Source organism: Ambystoma mexicanum, chromosome 2q, assembly GCF_040938575.1.
Source record: "Ambystoma mexicanum isolate Mex_15411 chromosome 2q, UKY_AmexF1_1, whole genome shotgun sequence".
NCBI classification, from domain to species: Eukaryota; Metazoa; Chordata; class Amphibia; order Caudata; family Ambystomatidae; genus Ambystoma; species Ambystoma mexicanum.
This window is the reverse complement of record NC_090924.1, coordinates 129,212,699-129,232,041: the sequence shown is the minus strand read 5'-3', so window position 1 is coordinate 129,232,041 and position 19,343 is coordinate 129,212,699. Positions and strand designations below refer to the sequence as shown.

Here is a 19,343-nt window from a genome sequence, read left to right as displayed (position 1 = left end):
CCTTTCCTTTTGCCTGTAAAAACAAAAAGCAGCCCTCCTCCCTCCAGCCCTGAGAGCATGGGTGTGACACTGGCAAAAGCAGCATCTCCCCTTTGGTAAAGATGACCATTGCAAAGCTGCTCACTCAGAGCTCGATCGTGCTCGATCAGGCGAGATATATTTAGGTCACCAGCAAAGTCTGTTCTCTTTTCTTGCGTAGGGTGAGCATTCACAGAGCCCAGCTTCGTTGACAAGAGTGCAAAAGGTGTATACTAAAAGCTTTCTGCTTTACTTGAGCGCCATGGCCGTTATTATATTTTGGCTGCTCCAAGCAATCTCTGTCCAGCCTATGCAAATTTCCAGCTCAAATTTTCCCAGCACTCAAAAAGTCAGTCCCTCCTCCCGCCAGCTATGCTTTCAGGAAGTTCAGCAGAAGCAGTCCAACTTCTGTTCCCAGTTCAGAGGAAAAGCTTTCTCGGGCCAGAGAAAGCCAGGGAATCACTGTACCGGCAAGTGCATTTCTTACAACTGGTAATCCCTCAGAACACAGAAATGAAGAAGCTGTATATGAAAATGTGATATTTCTTTGGTACACTAACCTATGTAACTAATATGCACCATTTCAGAGGACGGAGCGGACCCAACTGTGATCCCAGAGACCCAAATACCCAGCAGTAGGGAAAAGAAATCCTCTCTGTGCTCTGCAACATTACATACACAAAATGAAGGCGCGTGCATTTTATTATTGGCCCCATATACACAATACATGTGAGGATGCTTGCCTTCCCAGTGTATTTCTCAAGCTCTTGAGAGCATATGCTATTTCCATGGGAACGCAAATAAGTTCATACTTTACATTTGTGTGTGACAAAAGGGGAAAAAAACGATTTTGTGTAAAATGCCAGCAGAGAGTGTTTCTGCCCGGTCTCGAACGTGCTAACCACTACACTACAGAAACAACTGCTTGCATCCCTTTGTAGGGACTGGGAGAACAGGTGCAAAGGGCTTTGCAAGTGGACCTGCTTAAAGACTAATCAAATGCCTTGCGCCTGAAGCTCACACAATCCAGCCTAAAACATACGTCCTATCAAGCATGCGCACATATACAAGTATGCCTGTTGAGGGTCTATGCAGCGTACAGAGGGAAGGACATATTTCCACTTTGAGATCGGACGGCCAAAACTCACAAGCAAATCAAGGAATGTTACTGAGAGCTAACAGAGAACACAAAGTGCTTGTCGCAAGGACATGGCAGGCAAAGAGGTTCAGGAAGTGAATTGTTCATCGACTACTGCTTACCGAGAAAGCCAGAGAGTCTGTCCAATGAAAATAACATTGGAAAAAAAAAAAGGAGCTCAAGTTACCCACCTTGATCGGGCTCCTCCGGACCTCTCGCACCCAAAGCGAGAATCATACCCCTAGACCAACGAGCCACGGTCCTGTGATCATCTGACGGAATTGTACTCAGCGTTTCCACCCCCCTTAGGCTTCGAGGCCAAGAATGCCTATTCCTGAAGTTTGTTCCTGCCGCTGAAAGCCTTGTCGGTGTATGAGCCAAATGAATGCCCCAGTCGGCACGCTCTGACTGTCTTCATAGCTCTTCTTCTCGTCCTGAAGGTGTTGGCACATTGACATCAGGATCAATGAAGCTGGTGGCACACCCTCCCTTCCATTCGCCCGTGAAGGGTACGTATAAAAGAGCTGTTGATGCACAGAAGAAGAAATCTAGCACAACACCAACGCGGTCTGCTGATCAATTGAAAGTGGACAAAGTGAGCGAGTGAGAGCCTTCATTTTGCACCGGATCTGCATTGGCAGAAGCTCTGAGGGCTAGGAATTTTCTTTTGCCCTTGAAAAAAAGAAAAATCCAATATCACATCTGCCTGGGTGCATGAACATTGCTCAGGGAAAAGCAGCGCCACCCTTCTGTAAGAAATAGCATTGCACAACTGCTCCCTCAGCTTTCCATCCAACTATACATAAGCACGCACATATGCAGGCATGCAATTTTAATTCATCACATATTCGGAGCAAATGTGAGTGCGCTCGTCTACTCAGAATTTATTTCAAAGCGTGTCAGAGGAACTGCTTCTTCCGTTGCAACTGCAAATAAGTTCATGGCTTGAGCTTCGAGATGGTGGAACATGAAAAGTGTAAAATGCCACCCTCTGCTGTTTCTGCCCGGTCTCGAACCAGGGACCTTTCGCGTGTAAGGCGAACGTGATAACCACTACACTACAGAAACTGCTGCATGCTATGCCCTCTGGCGGTTGAGAGAATAGGGTCAAGTAACAGTGCAATTGTCTCTGTTTGAACACTTATCAAATGCCTCACGCCCAAAGCTTTACAAATGCAGCTCATCACACACACGGCGTTACAAGCATGAACACTCAGACAAGTGTGCCAGCTGAGAGGCCGTGCAGTCTGAAGATGTAAGGGCCTCTTTAGGCATTGGTATGGGACAGCCATGAATTAACAAACAAATCCAGAAAGGTGACTGAGAGCTACTTGGGACTCCTTAATGCATGGCGCAATGAGGCGGTCCGCAAAGAGGCTTAGGAAGCCCAATGTTCATCGACCATTGTCCATCCATCAGTCCAGAGTCTATAGAATTGAAAAACACATGTGTAAAAAAGTATCGGGCCAGGCACCAATCAATGGGCTCGTCCGGGATTTGAACCCGGGACCTCTCGCACCCGAAGCGAGAATCATACCCCTAGACCAACGAGCCTACACTTGCAGAGTAGTCTAGACAATATGTAGGGATTTGACTTGGCAGTTGTACCTCTTGAGGATTGTAGCACAAGAGTATCTCTTCCTAACGTTTGCTCCTAAAGCCCGTCCTCGTCCCTAAATGATGCAAAGGCTGAGCGTCTTCACAGGTCTACTCCTCATCCCGAAGGTTGGTGGACCATTGACATCAGGGTGAAAGGTGCTTGCGATACATTGTTCCTTCCTTCCTTCCTTCCTTCCTTCCTTCCTTCCTTCCTTCCTTCCTTCCTTCCTTCCTTCCTTCCTTCCTTCCTTCCTTCCTTCCTTCCTTCCTTCCTTCCTTCCTTCCTTCCTTCCTTCCTTCCTTCCTTCCTTCCTTCCTTCCTTCCTTCCTTCCTTCCTTCCTCTTATGCTGTTTATGTAATAAGAGGGGACGATACACAGAAGAGAGAGAGTGGCCCAACACACTAGACTAGCAGTCTTCTGATCAATCTGCAGCTGGCAAGGTGGGGGAGAGACTTTATTTTGCACCTGCTGGGATATGCATTGGCAGAAGCTCTGAGGGCTGGGCCTTTCCTTTTGCCTGTAAAAACAAAAAGCAGCCCTCCTCCCTCCAGCCCTGAGAGCATGGGCGTGACACTGGCAAAAGCAGCATCTCCCCTTTGGTAAAGATGACCATTGCACAGCTGCTCACTCAGAGCTCGATCGTGCTCGATCAGGCGAGATATATTTAGGTCACCAGCAAAGTCTGTTCTCTTTTCTTGCGTAGGGTGAGCATTCACAGAGCCCAGCTTCGTTGACAAGAGTGCAAAAGGTGTATACTAAAAGCTTTCTGCTTTACTTGAGCGCCATGGCCGTTATTATATTTTGGCTGCTCCAAGCAATCTCTGTCCAGCCTATGCAAATTTCCAGCTCAAATTTTCCCAGCACTCAAAAAGTCCCTCCTCCCGCCAGCTATGCTTTCAGGAAGTTCAGCAGAAGCAGTCCAACTTCTGTTCCCAGTTCAGAGGAAAAGCTTTCTCGGGCCAGAGAAAGCCAGGGAATCACTGTACCGGCAAGTGCATTTCTTACAACTGGTAATCCCTCAGAACACAGAAATGAAGAAGCTGTATATGAAAATGTGATATTTCTTTGGTACACTAACCTATGTAACTAATATGCACCATTTCAGAGGACGGAGCGGACCCAACTGTGATCCCAGAGACCCAAATAAATACCCAGCAGTAGGGAAAAGAAATCCTCTCTGTGCTCTGCAACATTACATACACAAAATGAAGGCGCGTGCATTTTATTATTGGCCCCATATACACAATACATGTGAGGATGCTTGCCTTCCCAGTGTATTTCTCAAGCTCTTGAGAGCATATGCTATTTCCATGGGAACGCAAATAAGTTCATACTTTACATTTGTGTGTGACAAAAGGGGAAAAAAACGATTTTGTGTAAAATGCCAGCAGAGAGTGTTTCTGCCCGGTCTCGAACGTGCTAACCACTACACTACAGAAACAACTGCTTGCATCCCTTTGTAGGGACTGGGAGAACAGGTGCAAAGGGCTTTGCAAGTGGACCTGCTTAAAGACTAATCAAATGCCTTGCGCCTGAAGCTCACACAATCCAGCCTAAAACATACGTCCTATCAAGCATGCGCACATATACAAGTATGCCTGTTGAGGGTCTATGCAGCGTACAGAGGGAAGGACATATTTCCACTTTGAGATCGGACGGCCAAAACTCACAAGCAAATCAAGGAATGTTACTGAGAGCTAACAGAGAACACAAAGTGCTTGTCGCAAGGACATGGCAGGCAAAGAGGTTCAGGAAGTGAATTGTTCATCGACTACTGCTTACCGAGAAAGCCAGAGAGTCTGTCCAATGAAAATAACATTGGAAAAAAAAAAAAGGAGCTCAAGTTACCCACCTTGATCGGGCTCCTCCGGACCTCTCGCACCCAAAGCGAGAATCATACCCCTAGACCAACGAGCCACGGTCCTGTGATCATCTGACGGAATTGTACTCAGCGTTTCCACCCCCCTTAGGCTTCGAGGCCAAGAATGCCTATTCCTGAAGTTTGTTCCTGCCGCTGAAAGCCTTGTCGGTGTATGAGCCAAATGAATGCCCCAGTCGGCACGCTCTGACTGTCTTCATAGCTCTTCTTCTCGTCCTGAAGGTGTTGGCACATTGACATCAGGATCAATGAAGCTGGTGGCACACCCTCCCTTCCATTCGCCCGTGAAGGGTACGTATAAAAGAGCTGTTGATGCACAGAAGAAGAAATCTAGCACAACACCAACGCGGTCTGCTGATCAATTGAAAGTGGACAAAGTGAGCGAGTGAGAGCCTTCATTTTGCACCGGATCTGCATTGGCAGAAGCTCTGAGGGCTAGGAATTTTCTTTTGCCCTTGAAAAAAAGAAAAATCCAATATCACATCTGCCTGGGTGCATGAACATTGCTCAGGGAAAAGCAGCGCCACCCTTCTGTAAGAAATAGCATTGCACAACTGCTCCCTCAGCTTTCCATCCAACTATACATAAGCACGCACATATGCAGGCATGCAATTTTAATTCATCACATATTCGGAGCAAATGTGAGTGCGCTCGTCTACTCAGAATTTATTTCAAAGCGTGTCAGAGGAACTGCTTCTTCCGTTGCAACTGCAAATAAGTTCATGGCTTGAGCTTCGAGATGGTGGAACATGAAAAGTGTAAAATGCCACCCTCTGCTGTTTCTGCCCGGTCTCGAACCAGGGACCTTTCGCGTGTAAGGCGAACGTGATAACCACTACACTACAGAAACTGCTGCATGCTATGCCCTCTGGCGGTTGAGAGAATAGGGTCAAGTAACAGTGCAATTGTCTCTGTTTGAACACTTATCAAATGCCTCACGCCCAAAGCTTTACAAATGCAGCTCATCACACACACGGCGTTACAAGCATGAACACTCAGACAAGTGTGCCAGCTGAGAGGCCGTGCAGTCTGAAGATGTAAGGGCCTCTTTAGGCATTGGTATGGGACAGCCATGAATTAACAAACAAATCCAGAAAGGTGACTGAGAGCTACTTGGGACTCCTTAATGCATGGCGCAATGAGGCGGTCCGCAAAGAGGCTTAGGAAGCCCAATGTTCATCGACCATTGTCCATCCATCAGTCCACAGTCTATAGAATTGAAAAACACATGTGTAAAAAAGTATCGGGCCAGGCACCAATCAATGGGCTCGTCCGGGATTTGAACCCGGGACCTCTCGCACCCGAAGCGAGAATCATACCCCTAGACCAACGAGCCTACACTTGCAGAGTAGTCTAGACAATATGTAGGGATTTGACTTGGCAGTTGTACCTCTTGAGGATTGTAGCACAAGAGTATCTCTTCCTAACGTTTGCTCCTAAAGCCCGTCCTCGTCCCTAAATGATGCAAAGGCTGAGCGTCTTCACAGGTCTACTCCTCATCCCGAAGGTTGGTGGACCATTGACATCAGGGTGAAAGGTGCTTGCGATACACTGTTCCTTCCTTCCTTCCTTCCTTCCTTCCTTCCTTCCTTCCTTCCTTCCTTCCTTCCTTCCTTCCTTCCTTCCTTCCTTCCTTCCTTCCTTCCTTCCTTCCTTCCTTCCTTCCTTCCTTCCTTCCTTCCTTCCTTCCTTCCTTCCTTCCTTCCTTCCTTCCTTCCTTCCTTCCTTCCTTCCTTCCTCTTATGCTGTTTATGTAATAAGAGGGGACGATACACAGAAGAGAGAGAGTGGCCCAACACACTAGACTAGCAGTCTTCTGATCAATCTGCAGCTGGCAAGGTGGGGGAGAGACTTTATTTTGCACCTGCTGGGATATGCATTGGCAGAAGCTCTGAGGGCTGGGCCTTTCCTTTTGCCTGTAAAAACAAAAAGCAGCCCTCCTCCCTCCAGCCCTGAGAGCATGGGCGTGACACTGGCAAAAGCAGCATCTCCCCTTTGGTAAAGATGACCATTGCACAGCTGCTCACTCAGAGCTCGATCGTGCTCGATCAGGCGAGATATATTTAGGTCACCAGCAAAGTCTGTTCTCTTTTCTTGCGTAGGGTGAGCATTCACAGAGCCCAGCTTCGTTGACAAGAGTGCAAAAGGTGTATACTAAAAGCTTTCTGCTTTACTTGAGCGCCATGGCCGTTATTATATTTTGGCTGCTCCAAGCAATCTCTGTCCAGCCTATGCAAATTTCCAGCTCAAATTTTCCCAGCACTCAAAAAGTCCCTCCTCCCGCCAGCTATGCTTTCAGGAAGTTCAGCAGAAGCAGTCCAACTTCTGTTCCCAGTTCAGAGGAAAAGCTTTCTCGGGCCAGAGAAAGCCAGGGAATCACTGTACCGGCAAGTGCATTTCTTACAACTGGTAATCCCTCAGAACACAGAAATGAAGAAGCTGTATATGAAAATGTGATATTTCTTTGGTACACTAACCTATGTAACTAATATGCACCATTTCAGAGGACGGAGCGGACCCAACTGTGATCCCAGAGACCCAAATACCCAGCAGTAGGGAAAAGAAATCCTCTCTGTGCTCTGCAACATTACATACACAAAATGAAGGCGCGTGCATTTTATTATTGGCCCCATATACACAATACATGTGAGGATGCTTGCCTTCCCAGTGTATTTCTCAAGCTCTTGAGAGCATATGCTATTTCCATGGGAACGCAAATAAGTTCATACTTTACATTTGTGTGTGACAAAAGGGGAAAAAAACGATTTTGTGTAAAATGCCAGCAGAGAGTGTTTCTGCCCGGTCTCGAACGTGCTAACCACTACACTACAGAAACAACTGCTTGCATCCCTTTGTAGGGACTGGGAGAACAGGTGCAAAGGGCTTTGCAAGTGGACCTGCTTAAAGACTAATCAAATGCCTTGCGCCTGAAGCTCACACAATCCAGCCTAAAACATACGTCCTATCAAGCATGCGCACATATACAAGTATGCCTGTTGAGGGTCTATGCAGCGTACAGAGGGAAGGACATATTTCCACTTTGAGATCGGACGGCCAAAACTCACAAGCAAATCAAGGAATGTTACTGAGAGCTAACAGAGAACACAAAGTGCTTGTCGCAAGGACATGGCAGGCAAAGAGGTTCAGGAAGTGAATTGTTCATCGACTACTGCTTACCGAGAAAGCCAGAGAGTCTGTCCAATGAAAATAACATTGGAAAAAAAAAAAGGAGCTCAAGTTACCCACCTTGATCGGGCTCCTCCGGACCTCTCGCACCCAAAGCGAGAATCATACCCCTAGACCAACGAGCCACGGTCCTGTGATCATCTGACGGAATTGTACTCAGCGTTTCCACCCCCCTTAGGCTTCGAGGCCAAGAATGCCTATTCCTGAAGTTTGTTCCTGCCGCTGAAAGCCTTGTCGGTGTATGAGCCAAATGAATGCCCCAGTCGGCACGCTCTGACTGTCTTCATAGCTCTTCTTCTCGTCCTGAAGGTGTTGGCACATTGACATCAGGATCAATGAAGCTGGTGGCACACCCTCCCTTCCATTCGCCCGTGAAGGGTACGTATAAAAGAGCTGTTGATGCACAGAAGAAGAAATCTAGCACAACACCAACGCGGTCTGCTGATCAATTGAAAGTGGACAAAGTGAGCGAGTGAGAGCCTTCATTTTGCACCGGATCTGCATTGGCAGAAGCTCTGAGGGCTAGGAATTTTCTTTTGCCCTTGAAAAAAAGAAAAATCCAATATCACATCTGCCTGGGTGCATGAACATTGCTCAGGGAAAAGCAGCGCCACCCTTCTGTAAGAAATAGCATTGCACAACTGCTCCCTCAGCTTTCCATCCAACTATACATAAGCACGCACACATGCAGGCATGCAATTTTAATTCATCACATATTCGGAGCAAATGTGAGTGCGCTCGTCTACTCAGAATTTATTTCAAAGCGTGTCAGAGGAACTGCTTCTTCCGTTGCAACTGCAAATAAGTTCATGGCTTGAGCTTCGAGATGGTGGAACATGAAAAGTGTAAAATGCCACCCTCTGCTGTTTCTGCCCGGTCTCGAACCAGGGACCTTTCGCGTGTAAGGCGAACGTGATAACCACTACACTACAGAAACTGCTGCATGCTATGCCCTCTGGCGGTTGAGAGAATAGGGTCAAGTAACAGTGCAATTGTCTCTGTTTGAACACTTATCAAATGCCTCACGCCCAAAGCTTTACAAATGCAGCTCATCACACACACGGCGTTACAAGCATGAACACTCAGACAAGTGTGCCAGCTGAGAGGCCGTGCAGTCTGAAGATGTAAGGGCCTCTTTAGGCATTGGTATGGGACAGCCATGAATTAACAAACAAATCCAGAAAGGTGACTGAGAGCTACTTGGGACTCCTTAATGCATGGCGCAATGAGGCGGTCCGCAAAGAGGCTTAGGAAGCCCAATGTTCATCGACCATTGTCCATCCATCAGTCCAGAGTCTATAGAATTGAAAAACACATGTGTAAAAAAGTATCGGGCCAGGCACCAATCAATGGGCTCGTCCGGGATTTGAACCCGGGACCTCTCGCACCCGAAGCGAGAATCATACCCCTAGACCAACGAGCCTACACTTGCAGAGTAGTCTAGACAATATGTAGGGATTTGACTTGGCAGTTGTACCTCTTGAGGATTGTAGCACAAGAGTATCTCTTCCTAACGTTTGCTCCTAAAGCCCGTCCTCGTCCCTAAATGATGCAAAGGCTGAGCGTCTTCACAGGTCTACTCCTCATCCCGAAGGTTGGTGGACCATTGACATCAGGGTGAAAGGTGCTTGCGATACACTGTTCCTTCCTTCCTTCCTTCCTTCCTTCCTTCCTTCCTTCCTTCCTTCCTTCCTTCCTTCCTTCCTTCCTTCCTTCCTTCCTTCCTTCCTTCCTTCCTTCCTTCCTTCCTTCCTTCCTTCCTTCCTTCCTTCCTTCCTTCCTTCCTTCCTTCCTTCCTTCCTTCCTTCCTTCCTCTTATGCTGTTTATGTAATAAGAGGGGACGATACACAGAAGAGAGAGAGTGGCCCAACACACTAGACTAGCAGTCTTCTGATCAATCTGCAGCTGGCAAGGTGGGGGAAAGACTTTATTTTGCACCTGCTGGGATATGCATTGGCAGAAGCTCTGAGGGCTGGGCCTTTCCTTTTGCCTGTAAAAACAAAAAGCAGCCCTCCTCCCTCCAGCCCTGAGAGCATGGGTGTGACACTGGCAAAAGCAGCATCTCCCCTTTGGTAAAGATGACCATTGCAAAGCTGCTCACTCAGAGCTCGATCGTGCTCGATCAGGCGAGATATATTTAGGTCACCAGCAAAGTCTGTTCTCTTTTCTTGCGTAGGGTGAGCATTCACAGAGCCCAGCTTCGTTGACAAGAGTGCAAAAGGTGTATACTAAAAGCTTTCTGCTTTACTTGAGCGCCATGGCCGTTATTATATTTTGGCTGCTCCAAGCAATCTCTGTCCAGCCTATGCAAATTTCCAGCTCAAATTTTCCCAGCACTCAAAAAGTCCCTCCTCCCGCCAGCTATGCTTTCAGGAAGTTCAGCAGAAGCAGTCCAACTTCTGTTCCCAGTTCAGAGGAAAAGCTTTCTCGGGCCAGAGAAAGCCAGGGAATCACTGTACCGGCAAGTGCATTTCTTACAACTGGTAATCCCTCAGAACACAGAAATGAAGAAGCTGTATATGAAAATGTGATATTTCTTTGGTACACTAACCTATGTAACTAATATGCACCATTTCAGAGGACGGAGCGGACCCAACTGTGATCCCAGAGACCCAAATACCCAGCAGTAGGGAAAAGAAATCCTCTCTGTGCTCTGCAACATTACATACACAAAATGAAGGCGCGTGCATTTTATTATTGGCCCCATATACACAATACATGTGAGGATGCTTGCCTTCCCAGTGTATTTCTCAAGCTCTTGAGAGCATATGCTATTTCCATGGGAACGCAAATAAGTTCATACTTTACATTTGTGTGTGACAAAAGGGGAAAAAAACGATTTTGTGTAAAATGCCAGCAGAGAGTGTTTCTGCCCGGTCTCGAACGTGCTAACCACTACACTACAGAAACAACTGCTTGCATCCCTTTGTAGGGACTGGGAGAACAGGTGCAAAGGGCTTTGCAAGTGGACCTGCTTAAAGACTAATCAAATGCCTTGCGCCTGAAGCTCACACAATCCAGCCTAAAACATACGTCCTATCAAGCATGCGCACATATACAAGTATGCCTGTTGAGGGTCTATGCAGCGTACAGAGGGAAGGACATATTTCCACTTTGAGATCGGACGGCCAAAACTCACAAGCAAATCAAGGAATGTTACTGAGAGCTAACAGAGAACACAAAGTGCTTGTCGCAAGGACATGGCAGGCAAAGAGGTTCAGGAAGTGAATTGTTCATCGACTACTGCTTACCGAGAAAGCCAGAGAGTCTGTCCAATGAAAATAACATTGGAAAAAAAAAAAGGAGCTCAAGTTACCCACCTTGATCGGGCTCCTCCGGACCTCTCGCACCCAAAGCGAGAATCATACCCCTAGACCAACGAGCCACGGTCCTGTGATCATCTGACGGAATTGTACTCAGCGTTTCCACCCCCCTTAGGCTTCGAGGCCAAGAATGCCTATTCCTGAAGTTTGTTCCTGCCGCTGAAAGCCTTGTCGGTGTATGAGCCAAATGAATGCCCCAGTCGGCACGCTCTGACTGTCTTCATAGCTCTTCTTCTCGTCCTGAAGGTGTTGGCACATTGACATCAGGATCAATGAAGCTGGTGGCACACCCTCCCTTCCATTCGCCCGTGAAGGGTACGTATAAAAGAGCTGTTGATGCACAGAAGAAGAAATCTAGCATAACACCAACGCGGTCTGCTGATCAATTGAAAGTGGACAAAGTGAGCGAGTGAGAGCCTTCATTTTGCACCGGATCTGCATTGGCAGAAGCTCTGAGGGCTAGGAATTTTCTTTTGCCCTTGAAAAAAAGAAAAATCCAATATCACATCTGCCTGGGTGCATGAACATTGCTCAGGGAAAAGCAGCGCCACCCTTCTGTAAGAAATAGCATTGCACAACTGCTCCCTCAGCTTTCCATCCAACTATACATAAGCACGCACATATGCAGGCATGCAATTTTAATTCATCACATATTCGGAGCAAATGTGAGTGCGCTCGTCTACTCAGAATTTATTTCAAAGCGTGTCAGAGGAACTGCTTCTTCCGTTGCAACTGCAAATAAGTTCATGGCTTGAGCTTCGAGATGGTGGAACATGAAAAGTGTAAAATGCCACCCTCTGCTGTTTCTGCCCGGTCTCGAACCAGGGACCTTTCGCGTGTAAGGCGAACGTGATAACCACTACACTACAGAAACTGCTGCATGCTATGCCCTCTGGCGGTTGAGAGAATAGGGTCAAGTAACAGTGCAATTGTCTCTGTTTGAACACTTATCAAATGCCTCACGCCCAAAGCTTTACAAATGCAGCTCATCACACACACGGCGTTACAAGCATGAACACTCAGACAAGTGTGCCAGCTGAGAGGCCGTGCAGTCTGAAGATGTAAGGGCCTCTTTAGGCATTGGTATGGGACAGCCATGAATTAACAAACAAATCCAGAAAGGTGACTGAGAGCTACTTGGGACTCCTTAATGCATGGCGCAATGAGGCGGTCCGCAAAGAGGCTTAGGAAGCCCAATGTTCATCGACCATTGTCCATCCATCAGTCCAGAGTCTATAGAATTGAAAAACACATGTGTAAAAAAGTATCGGGCCAGGCACCAATCAATGGGCTCGTGCGGGATTTGAACCCGGGACCTCTCGCACCCGAAGCGAGAATCATACCCCTAGACCAACGAGCCTACACTTGCAGAGTAGTCTAGACAATATGTAGGGATTTGACTTGGCAGTTGTACCTCTTGAGGATTGTAGCACAAGAGTATCTCTTCCTAACGTTTGCTCCTAAAGCCCGTCCTCGTCCCTAAATGATGCAAAGGCTGAGCGTCTTCACAGGTCTACTCCTCATCCCGAAGGTTGGTGGACCATTGACATCAGGGTGAAAGGTGCTTGCGATACACTGTTCCTTCCTTCCTTCCTTCCTTCCTTCCTTCCTTCCTTCCTTCCTTCCTTCCTTCCTTCCTTCCTTCCTTCCTTCCTTCCTTCCTTCCTTCCTTCCTTCCTTCCTTCCTTCCTTCCTTCCTTCCTTCCTTCCTTCCTTCCTTCCTTCCTTCCTTCCTTCCTTCCTTCCTTCCTTCCTTCCTTCCTTCCTTCCTTCCTTCCTTCCTTCCTTCCTTCCTTCCTTCCTTCCTCTTATGCTGTTTATGTAATAAGAGGGGACGATACACAGAAGAGAGAGAGTGGCCCAACACACTAGACTAGCAGTCTTCTGATCAATCTGCAGCTGGCAAGGTGGGGGAAAGACTTTATTTTGCACCTGCTGGGATATGCATTGGCAGAAGCTCTGAGGGCTGGGCCTTTCCTTTTGCCTGTAAAAACAAAAAGCAGCCCTCCTCCCTCCAGCCCTGAGAGCATGGGTGTGACACTGGCAAAAGCAGCATCTCCCCTTTGGTAAAGATGACCATTGCAAAGCTGCTCACTCAGAGCTCGATCGTGCTCGATCAGGCGAGATATATTTAGGTCACCAGCAAAGTCTGTTCTCTTTTCTTGCATAGGGTGAGCATTCACAGAGCCCAGCTTCGTTGACAAGAGTGCAAAAGGTGTATACTAAAAGCTTTCTGCTTTACTTGAGCGCCATGGCCGTTATTATATTTTGGCTGCTCCAAGCAATCTCTGTCCAGCCTATGCAAATTTCCAGCTCAAATTTTCCCAGCACTCAAAAAGTCCCTCCTCCCGCCAGCTATGCTTTCAGGAAGTTCAGCAGAAGCAGTCCAACTTCTGTTCCCAGTTCAGAGGAAAAGCTTTCTCGGGCCAGAGAAAGCCAGGGAATCACTGTACCGGCAAGTGCATTTCTTACAACTGGTAATCCCTCAGAACACAGAAATGAAGAAGCTGTATATGAAAATGTGATATTTCTTTGGTACACTAACCTATGTAACTAATATCCACCATTTCAGAGGACGGAGCGGACCCAACTGTGATCCCAGAGACCCAAATACCCAGCAGTAGGGAAAAGAAATCCTCTCTGTGCTCTGCAACATTACATACACAAAATGAAGGCGCGTGCATTTTATTATTGGCCCCATATACACAATACATGTGAGGATGCTTGCCTTCCCAGTGTATTTCTCAAGCTCTTGAGAGCATCTGCTATTTCCATGGGAACGCAAATAAGTTCATACTTTACATTTGTGTGTGACAAAAGGGGAAAAAAACGATTTTGTGTAAAATGCCAGCAGAGAGTGTTTCTGCCCGGTCTCGAACGTGCTAACCACTACACTACAGAAACAACTGCTTGCATCCCTTTGTAGGGACTGGGAGAACAGGTGCAAAGGGCTTTGCAAGTGGACCTGCTTAAAGACTAATCAAATGCCTTGCGCCTGAAGCTCACACAATCCAGCCTAAAACATACGTCCTATCAAGCATGCGCACATATACAAGTATGCCTGTTGAGGGTCTATGCAGCGTACAGAGGGAAGGACATATTTCCACTTTGAGATCGGACGGCCAAAACTCACAAGCAAATCAAGGAATGTTACTGAGAGCTAACAGAGAACACAAAGTGCTTGTCGCAAGGACATGGCAGGCAAAGAGGTTCAGGAAGTGAATTGTTCATCGACTACTGCTTACCGAGAAAGCCAGAGAGTCTGTCCAATGAAAATAACATTGGAAAAAAAAAAAAGGAGCTCAAGTTACCCACCTTGATCGGGCTCCTCCGGACCTCTCGCACCCAAAGCGAGAATCATACCCCTAGACCAACGAGCCACGGTCCTGTGATCATCTGACGGAATTGTACTCAGCGTTTCCACCCCCCTTAGGCTTCGAGGCCAAGAATGCCTATTCCTGAAGTTTGTTCCTGCCGCTGAAAGCCTTGTCGGTGTATGAGCCAAATGAATGCCCCAGTCGGCACGCTCTGACTGTCTTCATAGCTCTTCTTCTCGTCCTGAAGGTGTTGGCACATTGACATCAGGATCAATGAAGCTGGTGGCACACCCTCCCTTCCATTCGCCCGTGAAGGGTACGTATAAAAGAGCTGTTGATGCACAGAAGAAGAAATCTAGCACAACACCAACGCGGTCTGCTGATCAATTGAAAGTGGACAAAGTGAGCGAGTGAGAGCCTTCATTTTGCACCGGATCTGCATTGGCAGAAGCTCTGAGGGCTAGGAATTTTCTTTTGCCCTTGAAAAAAAGAAAAATCCAATATCACATCTGCCTGGGTGCATGAACATTGCTCAGGGAAAAGCAGCGCCACCCTTCTGTAAGAAATAGCATTGCACAACTGCTCCCTCAGCTTTCCATCCAACTATACATAAGCACGCACATATGCAGGCATGCAATTTTAATTCATCACATATTCGGAGCAAATGTGAGTGCGCTCGTCTACTCAGAATTTATTTCAAAGCGTGTCAGAGGAACTGCTTCTTCCGTTGCAACTGCAAATAAGTTCATGGCTTGAGCTTCGAGATGGTGGAACATGAAAAGTGTAAAATGCCACCCTCTGCTGTTTCTGCCCGGTCTCGAACCAGGGACCTTTCGCGTGTAAGGCGAACGTGATAACCACTACACTACAGAAACTGCTGCATGCTATGCCCTCTGGCGGTTGAGAGAATAGGGTCAAGTAACAGTGCAATTGTCTCTGTTTGAACACTTATCAAATGCCTCACGCCCAAAGCTTTACAAATGCAGCTCATCACACACACGGCGTTACAAGCATGAACACTCAGACAAGTGTGCCAGCTGAGAGGCCGTGCAGTCTGAAGATGTAAGGGCCTCTTTAGGCATTGGTATGGGACAGCCATGAATTAACAAACAAATCCAGAAAGGTGACTGAGAGCTACTTGGGACTCCTTAATGCATGGCGCAATGAGGCGGTCCGCAAAGAGGCTTAGGAAGCCCAATGTTCATCGACCATTGTCCATCCATCAGTCCAGAGTCTATAGAATTGAAAAACACATGTGTAAAAAAGTATCGGGCCAGGCACCAATCAATGGGCTCGTCCGGGATTTGAACCCGGGACCTCTCGCACCCGAAGCGAGAATCATACCCCTAGACCAACGAGCCTACACTTGCAGAGTAGTCTAGACAATATGTAGGGATTTGACTTGGCAGTTGTACCTCTTGAGGATTGTAGCACAAGAGTATCTCTTCCTAACGTTTGCTCCTAAAGCCCGTCCTCGTCCCTAAATGATGCAAAGGCTGAGCGTCTTCACAGGTCTACTCCTCATCCCGAAGGTTGGTGGACCATTGACATCAGGGTGAAAGGTGCTTGCGATACACTGTTCCTTCCTTCCTTCCTTCCTTCCTTCCTTCCTTCCTTCCTTCCTTCCTTCCTTCCTTCCTTCCTTCCTTCCTTCCTTCCTTCCTTCCTTCCTTCCTTCCTTCCTTCCTTCCTTCCTTCCTTCCTTCCTTCCTTCCTTCCTTCCTTCCTTCCTTCCTTCCTTCCTTCCTTCCTTCCTTCCTTCCTTCCTTCCTTCCTTCCTCTTATGCTGTTTATGTAATAAGAGGGGACGATACACAGAAGAGAGAGAGTGGCCCAACACACTAGACTAGCAGTCTTCTGATCAATCTGCAGCTGGCAAGGTGGGGGAAAGACTTTATTTTGCACCTGCTGGGATATGCATTGGCAGAAGCTCTGAGGGCTGGGCCTTTCCTTTTGCCTGTAAAAACAAAAAGCAGCCCTCCTCCCTCCAGCCCTGAGAGCATGGGTGTGACACTGGCAAAAGCAGCATCTCCCCTTTGGTAAAGATGACCATTGCAAAGCTGCTCACTCAGAGCTCGATCGTGCTCGATCAGGCGAGATATATTTAGGTCACCAGCAAAGTCTGTTCTCTTTTCTTGCGTAGGGTGAGCATTCACAGAGCCCAGCTTCGTTGACAAGAGTGCAAAAGGTGTATACTAAAAGCTTTCTGCTTTACTTGAGCGCCATGGCCGTTATTATATTTTGGCTGCTCCAAGCAATCTCTGTCCAGCCTATGCAAATTTCCAGCTCAAATTTTCCCAGCACTCAAAAAGTCCCTCCTCCCGCCAGCTATGCTTTCAGGAAGTTCAGCAGAAGCAGTCCAACTTCTGTTCCCAGTTCAGAGGAAAAGCTTTCTCGGGCCAGAGAAAGCCAGGGAATCACTGTACCGGCAAGTGCATTTCTTACAACTGGTAATCCCTCAGAACACAGAAATGAAGAAGCTGTATATGAAAATGTGATATTTCTTTGGTACACTAACCTATGTAACTAATATCCACCATTTCAGAGGACGGAGCGGACCCAACTGTGATCCCAGAGACCCAAATACCCAGCAGTAGGGAAAAGAAATCCTCTCTGTGCTCTGCAACATTACATACACAAAATGAAGGCGCGTGCATTTTATTATTGGCCCCATATACACAATACATGTGAGGATGCTTGCCTTCCCAGTGTATTTCTCAAGCTCTTGAGAGCATATGCTATTTCCATGGGAACGCAAATAAGTTCATACTTTACATTTGTGTGTGACAAAAGGGGAAAAAAACGATTTTGTGTAAAATGCCAGCAGAGAGTGTTTCTGCCCGGTCTCGAACGTGCTAACCACTACACTACAGAAACAACTGCTTGCATCCCTTTGTAGGGACTGGGAGAACAGGTGCAAAGGGCTTTGCAAGTGGACCTGCTTAAAGACTAATCAAATGCCTTGCGCCTGAAGCTCACACAATCCAGCCTAAAACATACGTCCTATCAAGCATGCGCACATATACAAGTATGCCTGTTGAGGGTCTATGCAGCGTACAGAGGGAAGGACATATTTCCACTTTGAGATCGGACGGCCAAAACTCACAAGCAAATCAAGGAATGTTACTGAGAGCTAACAGAGAACACAAAGTGCTTGTCGCAAGGACATGGCAGGCAAAGAGGTTCAGGAAGTGAATTGTTCATCGACTACTGCTTACCGAGAAAGCCAGAGAGTCTGTCCAATGAAAATAACATTGGAAAAAAAAAAAAGGAGCTCAAGTTACCCACCTTGATCGGGCTCCTCCGGACCTCTCGCACCCAAAGCGAGAATCATACCCCTAGACCAACGAGCCACGGTCCTGTGATCATCTGACGGAATTGTACTCAGCGTTTCCACCCCCCTTAGGCTTCGAGGCCAAGAATGCCTATTCCTGAAGTTTGTTCCTGCCGCTGAAAGCCTTGTCGGTGTATGAGCCAAATGAATGCCCCAGTCGGCACGCTCTGACTGTCTTCATAGCTCTTCTTCTCGTCCTGAAGGTGTTGGCACATTGACATCAGGATCAATGAAGCTGGTGGCACACCCTCCCTTCCATTCGCCCGTGAAGGGTACGTATAAAAGAGCTGTTGATGCACAGAAGAAGAAATCTAGCACAACACCAACGCGGTCTGCTGATCAATTGAAAGTGGACAAAGTGAGCGAGTGAGAGCCTTCATTTTGCACCGGATCTGCATTGGCAGAAGCTCTGAGGGCTAGGAATTTTCTTTTGCCCTTGAAAAAAAGAAAAATCCAATATCACATCTGCCTGGGTGCATGAACATTGCTCAGGGAAAAGCAGCGCCACCCTTCTGTAAGAAATAGCAATGCACAACTGCTCCCTCAGCTTTCCATCCAACTATACATAAGCACGCACATATGCAGGCATGCAATTTTAATTCATCACATATTCGGAGCAAATGTGAGTGCGCTCGTCTACTCAGAATTTATTTCAAAGCGTGTCAGAGGAACTGCTTCTTCCGTTGCAACTGCAAATAAGTTCATGGCTTGAGCTTCGAGATGGTGGAACATGAAAAGTGTAAAATGCCACCCTCTGCTGTTTCTGCCCGGTCTCGAACCAGGGACCTTTCGCGTGTAAGGCGAACGTGATAACCACTACACTACAGAAACTGCTGCATGCTATGCCCTCTGGCGGTTGAGAGAATAGGGTCAAGTAACAGTGCAATTGTCTCTGTTTGAACACTTATCAAATGCCTCACGCCCAAAGCTTTACAAATGCAGCTCATCACACACACGGCGTTACAAGCATGAACACTCAGACAAGTGTGCCAGCTGAGAGGCCGTGCAGTCTGAAGATGTAAGGGCCTCTTTAGGCATTGGTATGGGACAGCCATGAATTAACAAACAAATCCAGAAAGGTGACTGAGAGCTACTTGGGACTCCTTAATGCATGGCGCAATGAGGCGGTCCGCAAAGAGGCTTAGGAAGCCCAATGTTCATCGACCATTGTCCATCCATCAGTCCACAGTCTATAGAATTGAAAAACACATGTGTAAAAAAGTATCGGGCCAGGCACCAATCAATGGGCTCGTCCGGGATTTGAACCCGGGACCTCTCGCACCCGAAGCGAGAATCATACCCCTAGACCAACGAGCCTACACTTGCAGAGTAATCTAGACAATATGTAGGGATTTGACTTGGCAGTTGTACCTCTTGAGGATTGTAGCACAAGAGTATCTCTTCCTAACGTTTGCTCCTAAAGCCCGTCCTCGTCCCTAAATGATGCAAAGGCTGAGCGTCTTCACAGGTCTACTCCTCATCCCGAAGGTTGGTGGACCATTGACATCAGGGTGAAAGGTGCTTGCGATACACTGTTCCTTCCTTC

General features: G+C 47.3%; 12 non-coding genes across 12 annotated transcripts; all 12 read right to left on the bottom strand.

Annotated features, from left to right (window-relative positions):
- Nucleotides 1–2,151: 2,151 nt before the first annotated feature.
- TRNAV-UAC (transfer RNA valine (anticodon UAC)) lies at nucleotides 2,152–2,224 on the bottom strand. Its single transcript has one exon. It is a non-coding gene; the product is annotated as a tRNA-Val (tRNA).
- A 414-nt stretch (nucleotides 2,225–2,638) lies between these two features.
- Nucleotides 2,639–2,710, bottom strand: TRNAP-CGG (transfer RNA proline (anticodon CGG)). Its single transcript has one exon. It is a non-coding gene; the product is annotated as a tRNA-Pro (tRNA).
- Nucleotides 2,711–5,413: 2,703 nt separating this feature from the next.
- Nucleotides 5,414–5,486, bottom strand: TRNAV-UAC (transfer RNA valine (anticodon UAC)). The gene has a single exon. It is a non-coding gene; the product is annotated as a tRNA-Val (tRNA).
- Nucleotides 5,487–5,900: 414 nt separating this feature from the next.
- On the bottom strand, nucleotides 5,901–5,972 carry TRNAP-CGG (transfer RNA proline (anticodon CGG)). Its single transcript has one exon. It is a non-coding gene; the product is annotated as a tRNA-Pro (tRNA).
- A 2,714-nt stretch (nucleotides 5,973–8,686) lies between these two features.
- On the bottom strand, nucleotides 8,687–8,759 carry TRNAV-UAC (transfer RNA valine (anticodon UAC)). The gene has a single exon. It is a non-coding gene; the product is annotated as a tRNA-Val (tRNA).
- Nucleotides 8,760–9,173: 414 nt separating this feature from the next.
- TRNAP-CGG (transfer RNA proline (anticodon CGG)) lies at nucleotides 9,174–9,245 on the bottom strand. Its single transcript has one exon. It is a non-coding gene; the product is annotated as a tRNA-Pro (tRNA).
- Nucleotides 9,246–11,947: 2,702 nt separating this feature from the next.
- On the bottom strand, nucleotides 11,948–12,020 carry TRNAV-UAC (transfer RNA valine (anticodon UAC)). Its single transcript has one exon. It is a non-coding gene; the product is annotated as a tRNA-Val (tRNA).
- A 414-nt stretch (nucleotides 12,021–12,434) lies between these two features.
- Nucleotides 12,435–12,506, bottom strand: TRNAP-CGG (transfer RNA proline (anticodon CGG)). Its single transcript has one exon. It is a non-coding gene; the product is annotated as a tRNA-Pro (tRNA).
- Nucleotides 12,507–15,265: 2,759 nt separating this feature from the next.
- Nucleotides 15,266–15,338, bottom strand: TRNAV-UAC (transfer RNA valine (anticodon UAC)). The gene has a single exon. It is a non-coding gene; the product is annotated as a tRNA-Val (tRNA).
- Nucleotides 15,339–15,752: 414 nt separating this feature from the next.
- Nucleotides 15,753–15,824, bottom strand: TRNAP-CGG (transfer RNA proline (anticodon CGG)). Its single transcript has one exon. It is a non-coding gene; the product is annotated as a tRNA-Pro (tRNA).
- Nucleotides 15,825–18,555: 2,731 nt separating this feature from the next.
- TRNAV-UAC (transfer RNA valine (anticodon UAC)) lies at nucleotides 18,556–18,628 on the bottom strand. Its single transcript has one exon. It is a non-coding gene; the product is annotated as a tRNA-Val (tRNA).
- Nucleotides 18,629–19,042: 414 nt separating this feature from the next.
- TRNAP-CGG (transfer RNA proline (anticodon CGG)) lies at nucleotides 19,043–19,114 on the bottom strand. Its single transcript has one exon. It is a non-coding gene; the product is annotated as a tRNA-Pro (tRNA).
- Nucleotides 19,115–19,343: the final 229 nt, after the last annotated feature.